The sequence below is a fragment of the Ambystoma mexicanum genome, chromosome 2p, assembly GCF_040938575.1.
Source record: "Ambystoma mexicanum isolate Mex_15411 chromosome 2p, UKY_AmexF1_1, whole genome shotgun sequence".
In the NCBI taxonomy this organism is placed as follows: domain Eukaryota; kingdom Metazoa; phylum Chordata; class Amphibia; order Caudata; family Ambystomatidae; genus Ambystoma; species Ambystoma mexicanum.
Window position 1 is genome coordinate 916,276,476 of NC_090923.1, and position 21,653 is coordinate 916,298,128.

The 21,653-nt window shown below is 50.3% G+C and overlaps 1 protein-coding gene across 1 annotated transcript in view; it reads right to left on the reverse strand.

Annotated features, from left to right (window-relative positions):
• Positions 1-21,653, reverse strand: part of PPP1R37 (protein phosphatase 1 regulatory subunit 37) — a 1,561,993-nt gene that overhangs the window by 907,609 nt on the left and 632,731 nt on the right. The gene's annotated exons all lie outside the window — the stretch shown is intronic.

Consider the following 21,653-nt stretch of genomic DNA (forward strand, 5'->3'; position numbering starts at 1 on the left):
GCTTGAATATCCAAATTATGGGCCTGAAATGAAGGACAGGGAAAATCCACCTTCTCTTTAGAACACCATGTGCTGCTGCGCACTGTGTTCTAATGGACTCTTGGGGGTGGGGAATGGACTCTTCGAGGAAGCTGCCTCCCCGGAAAATTACCTTTGCTATGAACCACCAGGCGGGTGGACAGCCACCGCGGGTGGTGGGTGGTGGGGTCAAGGTTGGTTCTGGCAAAGTGCCATTACTTTAGGCACACAGCAGCAAGCCGGCAGAAGGCCAGAGAGACAGACCGGATCATGTTTGAGGATTCCCAGGTGCAGATTTTCCAGGCTCTGCCGACAATTACTGGAATGTTGCCCGCTGACTCAACAGTTGCGCGAAAACAACATAAGCTACAGGTTCGACTTCCTGTTGGCGATTTACTTCGACTATATTGTGTGGAGGAATAAAGGGACACCTCGCTGGAGGAGGCAGAAGGGGTCCTCAATCAAGTGAAATCAGATGACTGTAGTATGGAGAAAAGCAATGCTGTTACAATGATGGCCTCACAAAGAGAGAACCTGTCAGCCCGCACAAGGAGGTGTATGGTGGAGGGCACAAGAAGGTTTCTGAGGTTTAATACCCCATGACACTGGTTAAGGCCGAGTTGACAGTTTCCTTATCTTTGGTATATTTTGTTGGGTGCAAGGGAACCTGGAATTGTTATGGTGGGGCCTCCCTGCTGGCGTTATGGGGGCCTCCTGTGTTAGAGATCTAGTTTTAGCATTTGGCAGTTTAAATTGAAGGTGGGCAGTTGGGGGTTGTTTGCACTAGTGGTTGATTTGTGGGTCTCAAGTGTGCAGGGGCGAGGGGTTTCTTTTCCCAGTGGCCCTTTCTTTTTTCCTTCAGGGGCGTTTTCGGAGGAACACTCAGGCAATTTTGCCCTCGCAGGTATGGCGTGGGGGTGGGCAAGCCAAAAGGGGTACTGGAAATCCAGTGGGGGAGGGGGCCTTTCAAGCTGTTCACAAGGGCTGGGGGGTGGGGGAGATATGGGATGCACACCTATGGGATGGTGCACACCTATGGGATGGTGATATCTGTTGACAGGGAGAGGGGGCCCCACTATGACGAGATTTAATATACTGTGGAAATGACAGCATTACAGGGTTATCGGCATTTGCTTAGGGTGGGCTCGCTAAATGTCAAGGTCCTGAACTCACCATGGTTGTACGGGAGTTTAAAAACAATCTAAATTGGATGTGCTTTTCTTGCAAGTGATTAAGTTTAGGGTGGGGGAGGAGTATTTGATGGGGGGGAGGCTGGGGACGTCCTAGTGGTAATCGGGCCGTTGAAGAGGGCGGGGGTTGGTATCGTGGTTCAGAGTGACCTCAGGTTCGAGATGCCCCAGGTTAAGAAGGGTATGGAGGGGCAACTGCTGGTGGTTAATGGATTACTGGGGCAAAGGTCTGTCCCATTATGCTCGCTTTATACCCCCAACCAGCACCAGTTGGCATTCTGTTTGGAGGTATTCGCCGGACTCCTGAGAGATGGGGACATTAATCTGTGGGGGTTACCTGAACCTTATTAGGAACCCCACCATGGACTGGTCGTCGGTGAAACTCTGGCTGTGCCTCCCTCACTGCAAGATGGGGCAGCTCTGTCCGCACTATTACAGGAGCATTTTGTTGTGGCTACTTCGAGGGCAGCACACGCTCCCATGGCTATACATTCTATTAGCCACCCCACAAAACCTCCACAAGAATATTCTACGTGTTGCCCGCAGTGGCACAGAAGCATGGTACCATTGGGGCGGAAATCCGGGTAGTCCGACCAAGATATTTGCATGGTAACCCTGGACATGGGAACGGAAGCGCCGATAGACACTGGGTTTGCAATGACACTCTTCCGTGAAGAGATTTTTAGAGACTCCTTCCGGGTGGAAGATTTCTTCCAGCTCAATGATACAGGGGACGCCCCGCTTTACGTAGTGTGGGAGGCAGATAAGGCCACCTTTCGCTGCCTTACTTCCGAGGGTGCGTCCAAAAAAAGGCAAAGGGCTATGCATAAATCCGAGCTGAAAGAACAGATAAAGGGTAGGTAGGAATAGTTGAGCGCCATGGGGTGGGGGGACAAACGGAAGACCTGTCACAAGCAATAAGGGAGTTGAGGCAAGAACTGGGAGATATATAGCAAGGGAAAGTGATAGCGCATCTCTGTTTTATAAAACGGATTCTTTGAGAAGGGGGACAAGGTCCCACACATTGCTGGCATCCCGTCTGAGGCATAAGAGGGCAGAAAAAGCAGTCTTTAAAATTAAGGGAGTAAATGGGGAGGTCATGGTCTCCCCCACAGAGCAGCTAGATTCAGGGATTTTTAACTCTCACCTATACACTACACGGGATCGTATGGAGGAGGCAGAGATTTGTGCCTTCCTGGACTCTCTCCCACTATGGGGGCTGAACCCAGAGGAGCGGGAGGTTCTGGAAGCGCCCATCTCAGGGGAGGAAATATGTTGTGCGATCTCTGGACTGCGATCGGGATCAGCCCCTGGGCAAGACCGCTATACACCAGCATTTTGTAAGACGCATGACCCTCCTACTGATACAGTTTCTGAATAAGTTCTTTAATGCCACCCTTGACAGTGGGGTTTCCCCAGCCTCCTTCACTCAGGCCCGAATAAAAGTCATTCCAAGGAAGGTAAGGATGAGTCCGAGTGTGGATCTTACAGACCAATCTCTTTGATTAATACAGACACAAAGATTTATGCCAGTGTCCTGGCAAGCACGTTAAACAGTCTTCCCCACGTCGATCCACAACTACCAAGGTTGGCTTTGTTAGAGATAGACCAGGGTCAGACAATATCCACAAGACCTTAGATTTGATTCCAGAGGCCGATGCTGATGGGGAGGACGCAGTCTTGCTGTCGGTAGACAACGGAAAAAGGTGTTTGACAGGGTCGAGTGGAGGTTCATGCGACCATCGCTGGAAAATGTTATTTTATCTGGCATCTATATAGCGCCCTATATATTATTGTTATGATCTCAAGGAGCTCATGGGTTGAACGTCCTTGGGGACAGTAGTCCAGGTCAATCAAGACAGTAGGGTAGAATATAGTGCTTGGGTGCACTCCTTATGTGTGCAGCCAGTGTGATTTGTGTAATGGTGGCTGCATCCTAACACTAGGTGCGGCGGTCCGTGAGAGATCAGTTTAATGTGTGCAATCAGGTGGTTGGTCTCAGAGACTGCATTCTGGCGGCATTAGACCTGTGTAAGATGTTTATGTGTGCAGCTAGGCCAATTTTATTTGTGGGGTATAGCTGCGTTCTAATGTCAGCCAAAAAAATGGATACCTCTCATGATTGACGGCAAACGTATTTTGGCGGTCGTGGGCCAACCGTCTCATGCACGATACGATAGAAATACAGGTTTCCGAGTTTACCAATGAACGGCCATTTTGATGGAACAAGGATCACCATTTTGTTTTCTAACAATTGCTCATTGCTTTCTGTTCAAATTGCTTCGCAGCACATTTTCTGCTTGCACTGCTCGACTGTTAATATTGTTGTCTGAACGTGAAAGGACAAGGCCGCAGGGCCGCAAGGCTAATAAGAGTTCGTTGAAACACAACGTAGGCAGAGCCGGGAAGGAATGCCCGGCTCCTTCCTGAATGTAGCCTTGAAGCAGAGCCGCAGGGCATTTAATCATTTCACAGTTGCCAGCCAGTCTCGTTATATGGTAGAATATGTTAGAATAGAGCAGCTAAATGCTTTAATTATGCTCTTCTTACGGCCCCCCCCCTTACCGAGCCCTGTAGAGCGTGTCGGCTCCCAGGATACGAATAGCACCTCATAGATAGCAAGGTCTGGAATGTGACTCTTCCCCCGTATGCAGCTTGCTTCCAAGAACAGAAGCACTGTGTTCTGTTCAACAAGTGAAAGATGTCTCCGCACTTGCAAAATTGCATATTGTTACTAGAATAGATATTTGAAGGGGTCATCTTCGTCGAAAGTGTCCATCATCACACCGAGTTCAAAGAAACCCAATAAAGGTGGGTGTTAAACATGTCACAGCTGATGGTATGATATGCATTTTGTATATATGTAACTGATGTACGTAATTCACTCTCTTGCGTCCCTCAAGGTCTAGAGATGCACGTCGCGGGGCGTGAGACCGAGTTGGCCAACTGAGACTATTTGCTTTGGGAATACAACCTTGTGTCTGGCATATCTACCGTGTGCGGTACTTGCCTTGTTTCCATAGACGTGAGGGACCCCAACAGGATGTTGAGGTGTTCATGGAGAAATTGTTTGAATGTGTGCAGCTAGGCCGCTGCGCTCTATTGTTTGTTGGTGTAGAGAGTCAGCATAGACGTAGGGCAGGTGAGGGTCTGGAGTGGATGATGTACTGTTCATAGTTACTTTCTAGGTCTGGATGAGCTGTAAGTGGTCTTCATGTTTCGTAGTAGCGGTATTCGCGGGTAAATAGATTTACAGGTTGGACCGGAGTAAGTTAGGAATTGCCGGTCAGAGGGTCATTGGTCTTAGGCTCAACCTTATGTGTCAGAGAGCTCAATTTCTGGGTCTAAGTTTGAGGTTTATAGTGGGTTACAAGGTAGGTCTTGCAGGATATTGGATATATGTAAGGATTTATCTCGCAGTAACGTAGCACTACCAAGGCAAAGGTGTTAAGGGACAGGATGGACAGAGGCATTGTAGAACCCGGTTGTTTGCTGCCTTGGGAGAGTTTGTATTTTAGGTGTGTAGTCGGGCAAGGTAGGGAGTGAATGGGTATGATCAGCTTGATGGCACGGGAGGCTACTAGGCCTGTCTAGTAGTATTGGGAAGCAGAGCATTGGCAGATGCATATATTAGAGTCTGTGGGACACCAAGGCTGCCAACTATTTCCCCCCAGTTCCATTCCGCCTTAATCTCTTATTGGTCGCTTTCTGTAGTCATTCTCTCGGTATCCATAGAAACACTTGTTGGCCCGGGTGTAATTATTTTCCAATTTAATGTCATGAGACTCATGATTCTATAGTTTGGTGGCTTTAGACGCTCCTGATCATGGTTTACGGAAAAAGCCAGGTTTGTATAGCTTTACGAAAGGCCATGTAGTCTTGGATGTGTCGAATGTGAGGGGGAAGAGAGTTCCACAGAGTTGGAGCCAAGGTTCAGCTTGATTTTAGGGAGCGTGATGGGTGGTGGGGTGTAATGTTCTCTTGCAGGTAAGCTGGGCTGGTCTTGCACACTGCTCGGTGGGCGACACATAGGATTTTGAAGGTGGCCCTTAGACCAACAGGGAGCCAGTGAAGGGTGCAGAGAGCAGGGATTGGATCTAGATGGATTGCAGGGGTGATGGGTCTCTATCGCCATGCAAGGGTGAAGGTAGTGGTGAATGGTGTCAGCTCCAAAGAATTCCAGTAGTGGTATGCAGCACGGTTGCTCCCTATCGCCACTCATCTTTGCGCTGTCCCTGGGAGTCGCTAGCGTTAGCCATACGTCTGAGTCGATTAGTGGCCTGACGAGATGTGCTACAGAGTAGAAGCTGGTGCTGTACGCAGACTATATTTTGGCATACCTCAGTTCATCAAACACCTCAGTCACAGCTTTTCGGCAGGCTATAGCCGATAATGTCTGACTGTCTGGTTTCAAAGTCAATATCACCAAAACAGTAGCGCTGCCACTGGGAGGTATATTCACTTCACCACGGCATACAGGGGCGGGGCATTTGTGGGTATATATTACGCTTCTTGATGCTCATTGGGCAGCCTCTGCTTATTCAGTGCACAGCCCCGCCGGAAGGCGTGAGCCGCCACCCTGCAGTAAGGCACACAATATAAGGCACAGAGCCTGTCTGTGTCCGTGGCCGCCGGGCTGCCATTGCCTGAACACTAGAACTTCCATCTACGACCAGTGAGTAATCCTTGACCTTTGTAGAGTCACTGATTCAGCCATTTTTACATACCCTATGATCCATTCGCTCTGCCAGCCTCCTTTGTCTGTATGCTACGCTCACATATGCACGGCGTAATACCTTAATTCTCATCTCCGCTCTCTACTTTGCACCTAATATTTTATTTACACTGTAAACTGCCTGCGGAACAAAGTCCACACCCTCTGTTCTAATTTACGTGCGTCCTGTTTGCTTCTTACCGTGTCCACGGATTATGTTGCCGGTACTATCCTGCTAAACTGTCTAATGCATATACCTACGTACAAACCTATTTGCTGCTATTGACTGGTATAGCTTGTCCCTATCCTTTCCTGAAGCATCCTGCACCCTGACTCGCGTGCAATTTCAAATTGGCCCATTCGCTTGTACTTTGTGCATACCGCTCATATTATTACTATCTTCTCTGGTTTAACTAACAGTCATTATCTAGACACAGGTCTACCTGGGTCTTGGGTTGCGCTTTGCCTGCATTTGCTTATTGTGTTGAATCTGTGCTTATAGATCTTGTCGTGGCCACTTACCTGGCCTAACGCACTCACCTCATGATCAGTCATTTGCGCCATTTGTATTCAGTCCTCTTTTGGTCGTTTGCGCACTATGAGCTTTTTGCACTTTGTGACCTTACTTGTATTATATTAGACTAGTCTACCTTGCCTCTACTGCTCACATGGCGACTTATGCCATGTTGTACTCTACCCAAATGATACTCAAAAATTGATCTTGACAGTACCCATTACGCAAAGTACTATATGCTATACTTGAACAGTCCTAGTTCACTAGCATGCCCCACTTTGTATAGGCAACACACACCTCATAATGCTAACAACCTCACTCGAGGCCTCTTCTCTAAGTTAGCAACCTTGGCGTGGTCACTTAATTCATACTTTGGTACCAGTACTTGCCTCTCAGTACCTACACCTACCAAAATACATATCCACCTATGCCCCCCCCAGCCCCACTGAGCTTGGGTTCACCTGGCCTTCTAACCCAACAAAACAATTGCTCATCTCTGCCTGGTCGAATAACATACAAACTCATCCCAACTTAATTATGGCTACATCACCACCCACCATCAACCCCAACCTCAACTCACCAGCCCTATGGATGGAACACTTTGCTACCAAACCTACTCCCAACCAGCCATGCTCGGTACTCACAAAGAACCTTAGACTCTGCTCCAGATCCACGCATGCCTCTTACCGCCACACTTTTGTTCTACCAAGCATTCCAACCATGTAGCGCACTCTGCAAGCACCGGCGCCATCCCAATACCAACCATAACCAAGAACACCATTCACAATACTAGTACCCCCCCCTCTCCTCAGAAAACTGTAATCAAGGCGGCATTGATTAATACCAGGTCTCTTACTGCCCATGCACTTGACATGGCCGACTTGATCACACCACATGCCCTTGACTTCATCGCCGCCATCACTGAAACTTGGCTCCATGCCGCCTCAGGTCCTCTCCTATCACTCGCCACCCCCCCCCCAGATTATACCATCGTCAGAAGTGATCGCAACACCAGCCAAACTAAAGGAGGTGGCATTGCCTTCTTACACAAAAATTCTATTAGCCTTCGCATCTTCCCCACACATCACATCTCATCAGCAGAGCTACTTTCAATGAAACTAGCCACATCTCCAAACCAGACTATCACACTTCACCTTTCGCAGAAGATATATCTTACATCCTTGCTGACAATACTAAAACTAAATCACAAATTATCTTACTAGGCAACTTCAACCTTGGTTTCCAAGAGCCCAATGATGACACAGCACTTGATATGTCGAACATTCTACTGAACCTAGGATTCACACAACGCATCAGCGAACCGACACACATCAAGAGTAGAACTCTTGAATGGTTAGCAGACTTAAACTGCAGCGTCAACATTGAGTCTAACCAACCCCTGGCTTGGACTACCACTTAGTTACCTTCTGCATCCCAGTGAAAAACTGCAGAGTTACACAGGACACTGCACCTGCAATGTGTACAAGAAACAAGAGAGATAACATGCGAAACACTTACCACTTCTCCTTCCTGCTCTCAACGAATATTCCTCCTCTTGCACTGACCCAACTGTTCTGGTACACATGTTTAATCAAACCATGCGCAACACCCTTGACGTTATTGCACCCATCAAATCTAGCAAACCTAAACCACGTGCTCACCTCAACTCTTGGTTTACACCGCAGTTGAGAGTCCTTCGCAAAGAAAAACAAAACCTAGAAGTTCGTTGGAAAAGCAATCCCTCTGATATTAACAAAGCTAGTCTTGCACTAGCCATCCTGAATTACAAAGAGGCCATTCTCCAGCAAAAAAGACACGTACAACAAACGTATCCTACAAACCAAATCTAATACTAAAGAGTTGTTCAAAATTTTTAAAGAATTGGAATCCCTGGCGCCAACACCCCCCCCTGCCACCTGTCCCCGACATATGCTCTAAAGATAACTTTATTATCTATAAAAAAATATCCTTCCATATTGACTCGCAACACAAGCCCCAGCACGATACTTCCAAACACACTCATGAACCATTCAATTTCTTGACCCTCTACACGTCCCCAGTTCAAAACATCATTAATAAACTCAAACCATCCAACTGCCAAGGCAATCTATGTCCTCCCCCTATCATCAAGAAGGCTGCACATAACTTAGCCCCATTCGTTACTGCGTTCATTAACTCTTCATTTGACACAGGCAGTGTCCCAGACAACCTGAAGGATGGGTGGGTCATCCCTCTCCTAAAAAAAACCTACATTAGATGCTAGTATACCTACAAATTAAAGGCCATTCACCACTGTGCCTTTCCTGCTAAAAATCCTGGACGGAGCAGCATACTTGCAGACCCAATACTATCTGGAAAATAATCTTTTGGGGCTCAGACAATCTGGCTTCCGTCCCCGTCACGGTACGGAAACTGCACTGATCGACCTCAAAACCCAGATTGAGGATTTAAAAGACAAAGGCAAACTAGCCCTTCTACTCCTTCTTGATTTATCTGCAGCATTCGACTTGGTCAACCACCAAATCCTATGCCGTCACCTCAAATCAGCTTTCCATTTTTCAGATAAAGCCACATCACCTCTTTCTTGGACAACAGATCTACGAGGGTCTTCTCCCCCACTGCTGCCGCTGATCCATCCCCCGTCCCCTGCGGAGTACCACAAGGATTGTGTGTTTCCCCTACACTCTTGATATTTTGGATTATCTGGGTGTCACCTACACAAATTATGCGGAGGACACCCAGATACTCATTCCCATCACCGGTGACCACACAGCACACACTTTAGCCATAAACACCATCTACCAAGTCATACAAGCCTGGATTTCTCAACACGAACTATGCTTAAATGATAAGACTGAGCTTCTTATCTTGGGCTCCCATCAGAGACTTAAACTCGATCCCTCGTTCAAATCATTTGTCATTGATGGTAACACCATCAAAGTGACTAACGACACCAAAACATTAGGCATATACCTTGAATCCACATTATCCCTCACCAGACAAACCAATACAGTATCATCGGCCTCAGCCTATACCTGTACAGCCCGCCGACCCTTCCTCACACCAGCCAAATGTACTACATTAGCCAGAACCCTGGTTATGTCCAAAATCGATTATTGCAATGCCCTCTACCTTGGTACAAACCAATGAAATCTCATCAAACTGCAGATTGTCCAAAATAATGCCATCAAAGCCGCACTAAACATCCCTAAGAACCACCACATCTCTGACACCAGGTAGAGTATTCATTGGCTTCCAGTATCATAAAGAGTCTCCCTTAAAACACTAGCCCTGACACACAAATGTCTCGCTAACCAAGCACCCGAATACCTGGCATGCAGATTTGCCCAACATAGTTCCAATAGACATATTAGAACTGGCCAGTCCAACTGCCTTTCCATACCTCACTTCAAGCTACAAAAATCAGGCGGGATCAGCTTCCCAGTTCTTGCTGCAAAATTATGGAACTCACTCCCAAATCCTCTTAGAGCTGAACCATCCTTCCTTGCATTCAAGAACAAGGCCAATGCTTGGCTGTCTACCCAAGACCTGCCCCGGCACTAACGTATCTTCACCACCGGTGCTATATTGCATCAGTGCATAAAACTGCTTTTTATCATCTGCAATCCTACTGTACCCCATGTATTCCCAGTACATACCTGTTGCATACTTGGTGCCTGTTAACTAACCTGATTATTTACTACAGTTTTTTGCTAGCCTGACTGTAAATTCCTCCGCTCTATTGTACATTACACTGTACATTCTGCTTCTATCAATCTGCTTGTAACTTGTATTATTATACGTTCACTCCATCATGTAACTTGCTTTGTCAGTGTGCTATGTAACTCGTATTATTGTACGTTCAATCCACCATGTAACTCAAATGATGCGCCAGGATGCCCTTGGGCCAGGTGCGCTTTATTAATAAAGAAAATACAAATATCACGGCGGATCTGGACACTTTTTTGAGTCAAACTCCCCCTGCATCCCCCCATCTGGAACTAGATTAAAAAGAATTCTATAGATGGCCAAGGCTGTCCTGAGCACCCCGGTTAACTGCAATAAAGATGAATGTCCATCTGTGCCTCCTCTTCCTATTTTAGGCTCTGCCCGTCATAATTCTGGCCTCCTTTCATGCAGGGGTTAAGATGACCCTTCCCAGCTTTCTATGGGCAGGCCAAAGACCACGGATAATGTATTCCACTCTTATTCTGCCCAAGGGGGAGGTTGGGTCCCCTAGCGTCGCCTCCCTCGGAGGATTCGCAAGCTCCCGGTTCTCGCATTGGTGTGGCATCTTTGCAGGAGATTCACAGACATGAGCGGGTCTCCTCGTGGTACTCCCCACTTAGTTGCATCTGGCCGCCTCCCATCAGGGACAAGATAGTGGACCCCGCCCAGTTTCAGGCCAGTCATGAGTCGAGGCTAGTCAAAGCTGGTCAGTTGTGGAGGGAGGGGAAATTCCTGGCCCAAGCAGACCTAGAGACAGCCTTGGCTTTTCCCTCCATCGCCCACTTCCTGCATCTGATATTAAAGGAGGTTATGACAGATGTGAGTTGGGGCAAAGACTTGAAGCATCCCCTGACCCAGTTTGAGCATATGGAACAAGTTACTTACCTGTAACTGTTGTTCTCCAGCATGGGTCTGGCATGGATTCACATGCTCATGAATATTCCCCGTCGTCGGGCTGGGAATCCTCGGTAAAGAAAAAATCAGTATCAGTTTCGTTTCTGATCTGTCTTTCGTAGTAGTAACCAATCACTGATCTCTGCGTCATACTGACCACAGCCAATGACTGCCATCTCCCTAAGCCCCGCCTCTGGCAGCCATCTTCAGATTTGGTAGCACGTGAAGTGGCAGTATGACCAAGTGAAGAGCCGCAGAGGGGTAGGCGGGAGGGTTTGCATGTGAATCCATGCCAGACCCATGCTGGAGAACAACAGTTACAGGTAAGTAACTTGTTCCTTCTCCAGCATGGGGTCTGGCATGGATTCACATGCTCATGAATATAAGAATACATAGCAGTATACACATGCACAACCACGGGAGGTGGCAACAGGCTCAACATTAAGCAATACAACAACTCAACATTAAGCGTCTCTTACCTCCTCACCAGGCTCACCTTAAGCGAACAGGTTGCGCAGCACTGCTTGGCCGACCCTGGACTCCTCCCTGGAATCCCGATCGACGCAGTAGAATCTCGTGAAGGTGTGCGTCGACCTCCACGTAGCAGCCCTGCAGATGTCCAGCAGGGGCACACCAGATAGGAACGCCGTAGTAGCAGCGATCGCTCTGGTCGAATGGGCTCTCGGACGGCCGGGCAGCGGTCAGTTAGCCAACCAGTGGCAGTGCATGATGCAGCCGGAGAGCCATCTGGAAATAGAAGACTTAGAAAGAGCCTTCCCTTGATTCACAGGTCCAAAGTTCACAAACAGCTGTGATGTCCTCCGAAAACTCTTTGTGCGGTCCACGTAGAACTTCAGCGCTCTAGCCACATCCAGCGAGTGCAAAGTCCTCTCGGCCGGCGATGAAGGAGACGGGAAGAAAACAGGTAACACCAGGGGCTCGTTAAGATGGAAGTCCGTCGGCACCTTGGCCATAAAGGAGGGGTGCGTCGTAAGCACCACCCTCGAGGCATGGAACGTCAAGTACGGTGCATTGCAGGATAGGGCCTGGATCTCTCCCACTCGTCGTGCGGAGGTAATGGCCACCAGGAATGCAGTCTTCCACGACACAAACTTCATTGGTGCGGAGTGCATCGGCTCGAATGGGGGCCCCATGAGCCTAGTCAGCACCACGTTAAGTTCCCACGCCGGGGCCGGGGCTTTCACCGGCGGGAACGACCGGAACAGTCCTTTCATAAACTCTTTCACCAGTCGATGGGACCACAGGGACGCCCGTCCTGTGGTTCTGGTATATCTGGAGATCGCCGTCAGATGAATCTTAATGGAGGCATGGGCTAGCCCAGCCTTTGCCAGCGATAGCAGGTACTGCAGCACCTCAGGGGCCGTAATCCGTAGGGGGTTGATCTTCTGTGCTCGGCACCAGATAGAGAACCTCTTCCACTTGTGACCGTAGCATTTGAGAGTCGAGGACGCCCTGGCCTTTGCAAGAACCTCTCTGCAGTCGGCCGGTATATCGTACCCTCCAAACTCTAGCGCTGCAGGAGCCAAGCCTGCAGGTTTAGCGGGGCCGGGTCGTGGTAGAAGATGGCGCCTCCTTCGCTGGAGAGGAGATCCGCGTCCGCCGACAGCTTGATGGATGGGGACGTTGACAAGTCCAGAAGGTCCGGGAACCAGATCTGCCTCGGCCACGCCGGTGCAACGAGGATCATCCTGCACCGGGACCTCTTGAGCTGGTTGATGAGTCGAAGCAGCAACGGCAACGGAGGGAACGCATACAGGTATAGGCCATCCCATGGGAACGAGAACGCATCGCCCATGCTTCTCGGCTGGGGAAACCTGCTGGCGAACCTCTGGCACTTCGAGTTCGTCGCTGTTGCGAACAGGTCGATCTGGGGTTTGCCCTATCGTCGGAAGAGTTGATCCACCTGATCCTGGCGCAGCTCCCACTCGTGACACGCGCGCAGCTCCGTGCTGAGCGAGTCGGCGATGGTGTTTCTTTCTCCTGCCAGGTGGAAGGGAACCAGGAACATCCCCTGGGCGACCGCCCAGTGCCACAGATCCTGCGCCTCCTTGGATAGGGCTGGGGATCTGATACCTCCCTGCTTCCGTATGTAAACATTGTCGTGGTGTTGTCCGTGAAGATCCGCACCACCTTGCCCTTGAGCGACGGGAGGAACGATTTGAGAGCCCAAAACACGGCTCGGAGTTCCAGGATGTTGATGTGCAGAAGCTTCTCCCCCGGGAGCCAGATGCCTCTTGCGTGGAGATCTCCGGTGTGGGCGCCCCAACCTTCCAGGGAAGCGTCCGTCGTCAGTCTCCTGGTACACCGGCGTCTGAAAGTCCTTGCCCGCCGTCAGGTGCGCTCGACCGCCCCACCACTGAATCGCCCGCCGGAACACCTCGTTGAGGGGGACCCTGTCTTCGAAGGTGCCCGTCGCCTGCATCCAACGGGCGTCGAGAAATTCTTGAAGAGGGCGTAGTCTGCATAGGCGCACCAGGTAGATGCAAGAGGACATCATCCCCAGGAGGGACTTGATGGACCTCACCCTGGCCACGTCCGTGGCTAGCAGGCGCTGCACTTTGCCCAGAATGGTCTTCGTCTGTTCTTCCGACGGTGCCACCAGGTGCCTCACTGTATCGAGCTTCGCTCCCAGAAACAGGGCCACCTGCGACGGCACCAGGTGGGACTTTGGGTAATTTATGGCGAATCCCAGGTCTGTGAGTAGCTGGACGGTCCTCGCAGTGTGTTCGACGGCGAGTTCCCTCGTCCTTCAGCGGATGAGCCAGTCGTCCAGGGAGGGGTAGACGTGAATCCCCTGCAGGCGCAGCCGCGCCGCCACAGGTGCTAGGCACTAGGTAAAGACCCTGGGGGCCGACTTCAATCCGAACGGCAGTGCTCTGAATTGGTAGTGGCGTCCCTGGACGACGAACCTGAGGAACTTCCAGTGACTTCTGAGGATGGGAACGTGGACGTATGCATCCTCCAGGTCCAGCGACGATAGGAAGTCGCCTTCCTCCAGCTGTCCCAGCACGTGCTGGAGGGTGACCATCCTGAACGTTTGTGACCTGATGTATTTGTTCAAACGACGAAGGTCCAGGATGGGGCGCCAGCCGCCCGTCTTCATCCTAACGAGGAAGTACCTTGAGTACACCCCGGAGCCCCGGAGCCTCTTCGGGACGGGCTTGATGTCGCCTTTCCTGAGCATCGCCCTTACTTCCAACAGCAGTTGCGGGACGTGATTTTCCTTCCTGGCCACAGGTGGAATGTGAGGGCACTTCTTCAGGAATTCGATAGAGTGTCCTCTTGCCAGGGTATCCAGCACCCAACGATCGGTGGAGATGGACTTCCACACGCCGACGAACTTCGTCAGCCGGCCTCCCACCGGGGTGCTTCGGTGGGGGCCCGAGGCCACGGCTGGTTCAGTCCTGCTTGGAGGTGGTGGCCTTGCCGCCCTGGCCACCCTGCCAACGGCGGCGAGGCGCTCCCTGCTTGCCACGACCCCTGTAGGCCTCCTGAGACAAGGAGCGTGCCGCCTGGCGGTAGGACGACGAGCCACAGCTGGATCCCTTTGAGGCCCCCTGTCTGCCTCCGGAGCTCTGAAAGGGTCGTCGTTGCTGAAGGGCTCCTAGGACGCGGGCCGTCTCCGTGTCAGTCTTTATGGCTTGGAGGGATTCGTCCACCGCCTTCCCGAACAAGTTGCTGCCGTCGAACGGCATGTCCAACACCCTGGTCTGGACGTCCTGACGGAAGTCGGTCGCCCAGAGCCAACCCTGTCATCGAAGGCAAACTCCGTTGCCCAGCTGGCAGAACCCGGTATCGGCAATATCGGTTGCCACCGTTATGGCGTGGTCCGACGCCACCTCGCCTTTTTGAAGTATTTCCAGGGCCTCGGACCTCTTGTCGTCCGGTAGGAAGTCCAATATGGGGGCCAGCTTAAACCAGAGCTCCCTGTCGTAACGGGCCACGATCGCCAGGGCGTTGGCCGCTTTGATCGTCGTCGCCGCCGACGAAATGACCCGTCGCCCCATGGCGTCCAACTTCTTTCCCTCGCCGTCCGGAGGGGAATTCGACGTTGAGGCTCCTGACCCCGCCGCTTTCTTCTTCGCCGCCGCCGAGTCTGGCGTTGGCTGGGCCCTGAGGCACAGGGGAGCGGTCTCGGGGACCCGGTACTACTTCTCGTACCGGTCCCGTTTGGCTGGTGCTGTGGAGGGGATCTTGAGTACCGACAGGCCCTCCTCCCAGATGTCATAGATTAGAGGCACCGCGATGACAGTCTTCCTCTTGGCCTCCCGGCGCTGATAGAGGAAACCTTCCTTTTTCTGCTCCTCTGGGCAGAGCTGGAACAATTCGGACGCCCTGGCGATCATGGCGTGGAATGAGCCAATCTCGTCGGGCGGAGAGGCCCGTGCGACGGGAGACCCGTACCGTCGTCGTCGCCCTAAGAACCCGTCGTCGAGCCCACCGCACCGTCATCTCCCGACTCATGGGAGGATGAGGAGGGAACTGTAGGCCTTATGGGGGTGAGTGGAGGAGAGGGTTGGGTCCTCCGTCGTTTGTTCTGAGGACTTCCCGACGGGCCAGGTTGCGGGTCCTCCGGCCTGGGCCGTGGTAATCTCGTCCTTATCTCAGAGCATAAGGACTGGATCGCAGACAAAATGGCCGCTGAGCTATCCTGAGGCCTAGGTTCCAGCTGCGCCGGAAGCGAAGGCTGCTCTTCCTCGCCATAGTCGTCTTCCTCGGTTATCTCCCGAGGATCTTCCTTACGGGATCGAACCTTCTCGAATTGGACTTCGAGATTCCTCACGGCCTCGGTCAGTTCCTCCTCCGAGGCTGACTCCGAGCTCGAGGAGGCTACCGTGCCCCCCCTCGCTTCTTCCATCATGGTGGCCATGACGATGGGCTGAAAAGAGGATTCCCTCCTCTAGTCCCGGAGGCAGTCTCCGCTGGCGGGGTCTCTGCCGGCTTGGCCAGAGTCGCCGCGATCGCCTCGATAAAGGCCTTTGCCGGCTGGGTAGGGGCCTTCACCACCTTAGGTGCGTCCCGGGCCTTCTCCTTAGGGGGAGGGGGCGACGCCTCGCTCCCCCTCTCCCGAGATCGGACGGGGCTTCTCCCAAAGCTTACCCGGGGTCTCGGATTTCCTCTTCCCCAAACCGGAGCGCTGGCTCGTGGTTGACGGGGCCGGGGAAGGCGCGCCCTGCCTGGCGACCGAAGAGCCCGACTTTTCGGCGCTCCCGGAGCCAGCGGACTCGCGGCGCTTGGCCTGGTGTTGGGCCCTCGTCGCCGGGACGCCCGCACAGGACTTAGAAGCCCGCTCGGACCCTTTCTTCTTCTTCTCAACCGTTGAGCCCTTCTCCAACCAGCTGGCGAGACGGGATCGACGGTCCCTCATGGTCCGCTCCGACAAGTTCTTGCAGAACTCTTCTCTACATGAGTCTTGTCCCCATGAAGACAGTAGACGCATCGCGAATGTTCGTCCTCCTTAAACACATTCTGCAGCCCGCATCCAGGGCAGCTGCGAAACAGCTTGGGTCCGGGTGACGAACTCGCATCCTGGGCCATCTCGAAGTAGGCCGCAAATCTTCTGGAATCCTCCAAAAGGTTGATCGACGAAATCTTCACCCTTGAGGGGCGTAGGAAAATCCTGCAACGGGTACCCATTAACAGGAGTAGAAACGGTGGAGCTTGAGGCTCGATTAACCGAAAAAAAATGTGAAAATTCACCTGAAAAAGCGCAAAACACGCAGTAAAGCTCGAAAGATAAGCACGAGGACTCCCAACACTTGAACGTGCGGTAAAAATCTGAAGATGGCTGCCAGAGGCGGGGCTTAGGGAGATGGCAGTCATTGGCTGTGGTCAGTATGAAGCAGAGATCAGTGATTGGTTACTACTACGAAAGACAGATCAGAAACGAAACTGATACTGATACTGATACTGATACTGATTTTTTCTTTACCGAGGATTCCCAGCCTGACGACGGGGAATATTCATGAGCATGTGAATCCATGCCAGACCCCATGCTGGAGAACCTTAATACACATACGGGGTCCAAAGGGCTTTTTCGCAAGTCTATATACCACTGTTGTTGCGGGGGCAGAACACTGAAGCAGTGGTTTTCTTACCTTCAGCTCCCAGAAAACACCTACGTTTGGGGAGTTATTCATAAGGCAGTTTGGTCGTCCTCACTTGCAACACAATATAAAATGGACAATGGCAGGATATTATTTAGGTTGAATCTGACTCCTGCGTGGCTCTCAAAGTTGTACCCTAATGTCAGTCCCTTTGCCTGGCGAATCTGTGGTGAACGTTGTACCGATTGGCACATTTGGTGGGAATGGCCATTGGCGAGTCTCTTCTGGAAGGATCACACAGCTTTCCGCCGGCAGCTGAACTCCTCACTGCGCCTGGAGGGCGAGAAAGCAGCGAAGCTTGACAGTGCACGGGTCGGACGCATTGTACGTACCAAGGCCCGTACCAAGGTCCTTTCCTCTAACGGAAGTCTGCAGCTCGATCAGAGCTACCGTGTGTGCTACCGTGTGCGCATCTGGCCCCAGAGACCTACAGAATGGCGGGATTCCTGACCGATTCCTGTGCTGATACCCCTGCGACCCTGCGACGCCCCCTGCGAGATCCTGAGCTTGAGCCTGTCTCTTTTGAGGCAAAATTGAGACTTGCCCTCGGCCTGCTCGTGTAACAGCTCTGGGAGGAGGGGAGCCGGTGGAACCAGCTGTCTACGGGCTGAAGGGAGGTCAGCATTGGATCTCAGGATCCTCGATTAATTTTTTTTGGGCTTGCTTGGTGAAGTCTGAGCCGGTGGCTGTAAGGGGTGGAAACTGTGTTGCCTTACCAATATCCCTTCAAGTGCCAGTCTGCTTCTGCTGGGATTGCGGCTGGTCGCGTTTTCTATGCTGGGGTGCTGCAGCTTTTAATCTTTTAATCAGTAAACATCCATCACACTGACTTGCTACATTTGCTGTTTTCTAACAACGCTATACCTTAAGGCAAAGGTTTGGCCGGGGACGATGTGTGAATAACCTGGAGCTCCACCCCCGTGATCCAACAAAATTCTTGCGAAGCGGCTGGCAAGTTGCCAAATCATCATGCGCTTATCCCTAAAATCGGGCATGCCAGTGCGGAGCCCACTAAAGAGCTTGAATACTGGGGGCCCTAGAAAACAGGGCGAAGCTGGCCTGTCATGCTCCACTCCGAGACGGAGAGGCTCAAAAGACCCTGTGCCAGAGAATGCAGACATACGCACATTTTGTAATGGCTCACTCTCTGCATTCCGGGCACAATCTGGGAACATGCCCCCAAATCACCCGGAGAAGGCTGCTGGTGGGGGGGTAAACTTGCCTGAAATAAACAAAGTGGGTGACAACTTTGTCAATTTGCAAACAGAGGAGCAACAGAAAAGGCTGCCAGCTGAGTGTCCGGCGAAGGATTGTTCTATATCAGACACGGCCCTAATGGAATCAATACCAGCAACTGGCGCCCTGGGTCACGGTCCTGGTAAATCCATTGCCCCTGAGGCACAGAAAGTGGACATTGTTGTGATAGATTTGGATGCAAATGAGTGTTTTTTCGAACAACCTTTTTCCGAAAACGTATGCGCCTCTCCGGTAATGTTTTCGGAGAGCTCAATAAGTGAATCCCACTCTAGGAGTGGGGAACTAGGTCGAACAAATGTGTCAGTAATTTCTATAAGTGAACCCCATTCCATTAATGATGAACAGGAAGTGGTAACAGTGTCAACCCATAACCAAGTATGAACACATCTGTGGTAGTTCAGCAATCTGATAATGGTTGGGGGATAGCTTTACATGCCATGACCCTTGCGTTAAACACAATGTCTAGATCGCTGTTAGCATGTGAACAGAAATTAATCATGCAGAGTAAATGTATGGATAAAATTATGAAAGGGCAAGTTCTCAATGAGGTTGCCTTAGCTAAAATGTGGGATATTTCTGTGGCAGCAAGGGAATTGAAACCACAAATGAAGACTGTAGCTGCTCAAACAGACAGACCTGAGATTAGTGCAGGAGGGAGACCTGTTAGAAATGTGAATCTAAAAACAAATGTGGTTGAATCAGTGATCCCGTGTTTTGATGATGTTATCTACGAAACCTCGAGGGGGGTGGGGTTCATATGGCCCAAGGGGAAGATAGCTTAAAAATCTTGCAACTTACCCCTGAAGAAATGCCAGAGGAACAATCTATAGCTAAAACGGCTGACATAGTCGCACCCCTTGATAAACAAAAAAGCAAATGAGGAAAACAGGCCCCTAAAATAGCCGCAAAAAAGTTACCAAAGAATCAACAGACCCCTAAGTCGATAGGAAAATCGTTGGTCAAACAATTTTAAATTTCTGTTCCTAATCGTGTCACCATAGCTGCATCTGAAGCCATTAAACAAAAATATCTAGCTTGAGCCCTTGATCGAAGAAATTTCGCCCCCTCCAAGCTCTGGATTATCCTCCCTTGGATGATCTAGTAAGCAAATTAGCAAGGTCAGAGAAGGGTTTAGAGGAAAAATCAAATCCTCAGCTAACTAAATCGGTAGAAAACCGAGGTTGGAGTCGGAGGTTAAGGACACGGCAGTCGATGCTCATCGTGCAGAGATTAGGAAAGCTGTAGATGAGTACATGGCAAAAGCAACTCCTACTACACTATTGCCGCCAGATAAGCACTGTTTTTCTGGCGTATTAGAAATGGCCGATAAGGGGAAAAGTAGACTGGCCTTGGAAAGAGCTGTGGGACCTGAGCCATTTCACCCGCATAGGCTGAGTCCCTATAAAGTATGTCAGTTAAGAGCTCCCCCTAGTGAGCCTGTAAGGAGTGTGGAAGCGAATCCCCCTCAAGCATGTGGCCTGGCTAACTATTCCCAAGTCAGCCCGGTCCAGAAGGATAACATTGGGGATCTTTCCCAAATAACGGGACCGATCATCTCCCTGATTGAGAGTGCCCTCAAGCGATTACAGGGACCCATCTCACGTATAGATGAGGTGACCCCTCAGGTTAGGGGAAATCAGATGAAGGGTGCCCAACATAAACCCCTTATGAGAAATAATCCCGCATCGTACCCCCTAATGTTATCATGTAGAAGACCTCCTTGTGCCCAATATGATCTCAATAGGAGGGCGGTGATGGCAATTTTCTCCGAGGTCCCACAATTGCAGGATGTTATTTCTTCAGACATGTCATTGGTGGAATTCCCTGTCCGAACTCATCTAAATTCTGTAATATTGTGGTTCAAATCCAGAGTAGTCCAAAATGTAACGTGGCAGGCTAAGGAGGAGTTGTTCGCTTTGGGTTTTGTTCTTGAGCCGCTATCTGATACAATACATGATGGCCCCCACATGGCTCAAGGGCTAATGCTCCTGGACAGAAGTAGTGTGAGGGAGGGGGGGCGGGTTGAGCGGCTGTCAATGGTAAGCTGGAACACCAGAGGGTTTTCCCACCTCATAAACAATGACCAGAATGAACTATGTAAATATGATATTGTATTTTTACAGGAGACACTGATGTACCAATATGGGATGATCATAAATTGAACCTAAACCCTGCGATTAAACCTGTGGTAGGCCGCCCGATGTCAGGTCTTGTGATAGCAGTAAAAATGGGTAGAGGCAGAAGTTCTGAGCTCTGGGCCATACCAAATAGCTATATGCTGTTGGCTAAATTAACGGTAGGAACAGCGGTTTATGCTCTAGTGAACATATACTGGAACCCCATTGCCCATGTCGGATGACTCCTTCTTTAAAGATCTAAATAATATGTTAGACCTTGTGGCGTTGGATCCAAAGATAAGAGGAATTTTAGTGGCAGTGATTTAAATTTAAATTGTCTGAGCATGGTGGGAAGCAAAAACAAAAATAGATGGAAAAGATGGGGCTCTTTTGTAAAAGATAGAGGTCTGATAATGCTCAATCGGGTCTTTCGAACCGATATCCCCCCCGCACCGACATGGCAAAAAGGTGACAGTAAGTCGGTTATTGATTACATTTATGTAAGTGTGGATCTCTGGCCCGCTGTATTGAACTCCTGTGTCTTAAAAACAAAGGCCAGCGATCATAATAAATTAGAAGCCCAATGGAGGTGTGAATCGCCAACTGGTTCAAAGGAGCTTAAGTACATGGATTCAACTTGCATAGTTTATGCGGGTGGTAAAAAACTATGATGGTTGGAGAACCAAGTAAGCACCCTTGACCGTTTATTAGAAAAAGGCCATCCTGATTATACCGTGTTAAGGGATGATAACAAGGAATGGCCAGACCTAATAAAAGTGCCCTGAAAACAAGGTACTAAAAGTAAGCATTCATCACAACATCTCCATGTCTTTAATAAAGAGGTAAAAGAAAAGAAAGCAAGACTTTGTGCCGATCTTCGAGCGACCTACAATGACCTCCTGATCAGGAACACTATGGCCATAAGAATGAAAACTGGGTATAGAAATTGGGTTAAATGACAACGAGCAATCATGTACCCAGAGGATGGCGCTAGTATGCTGAAAATCTTAGCGAGTAAGAACATAGCGAAAATGTGGTCAACTATAAATCATTCAATCACAGGCTCCCAGATAAGTTTCTAGGTTAATGCAG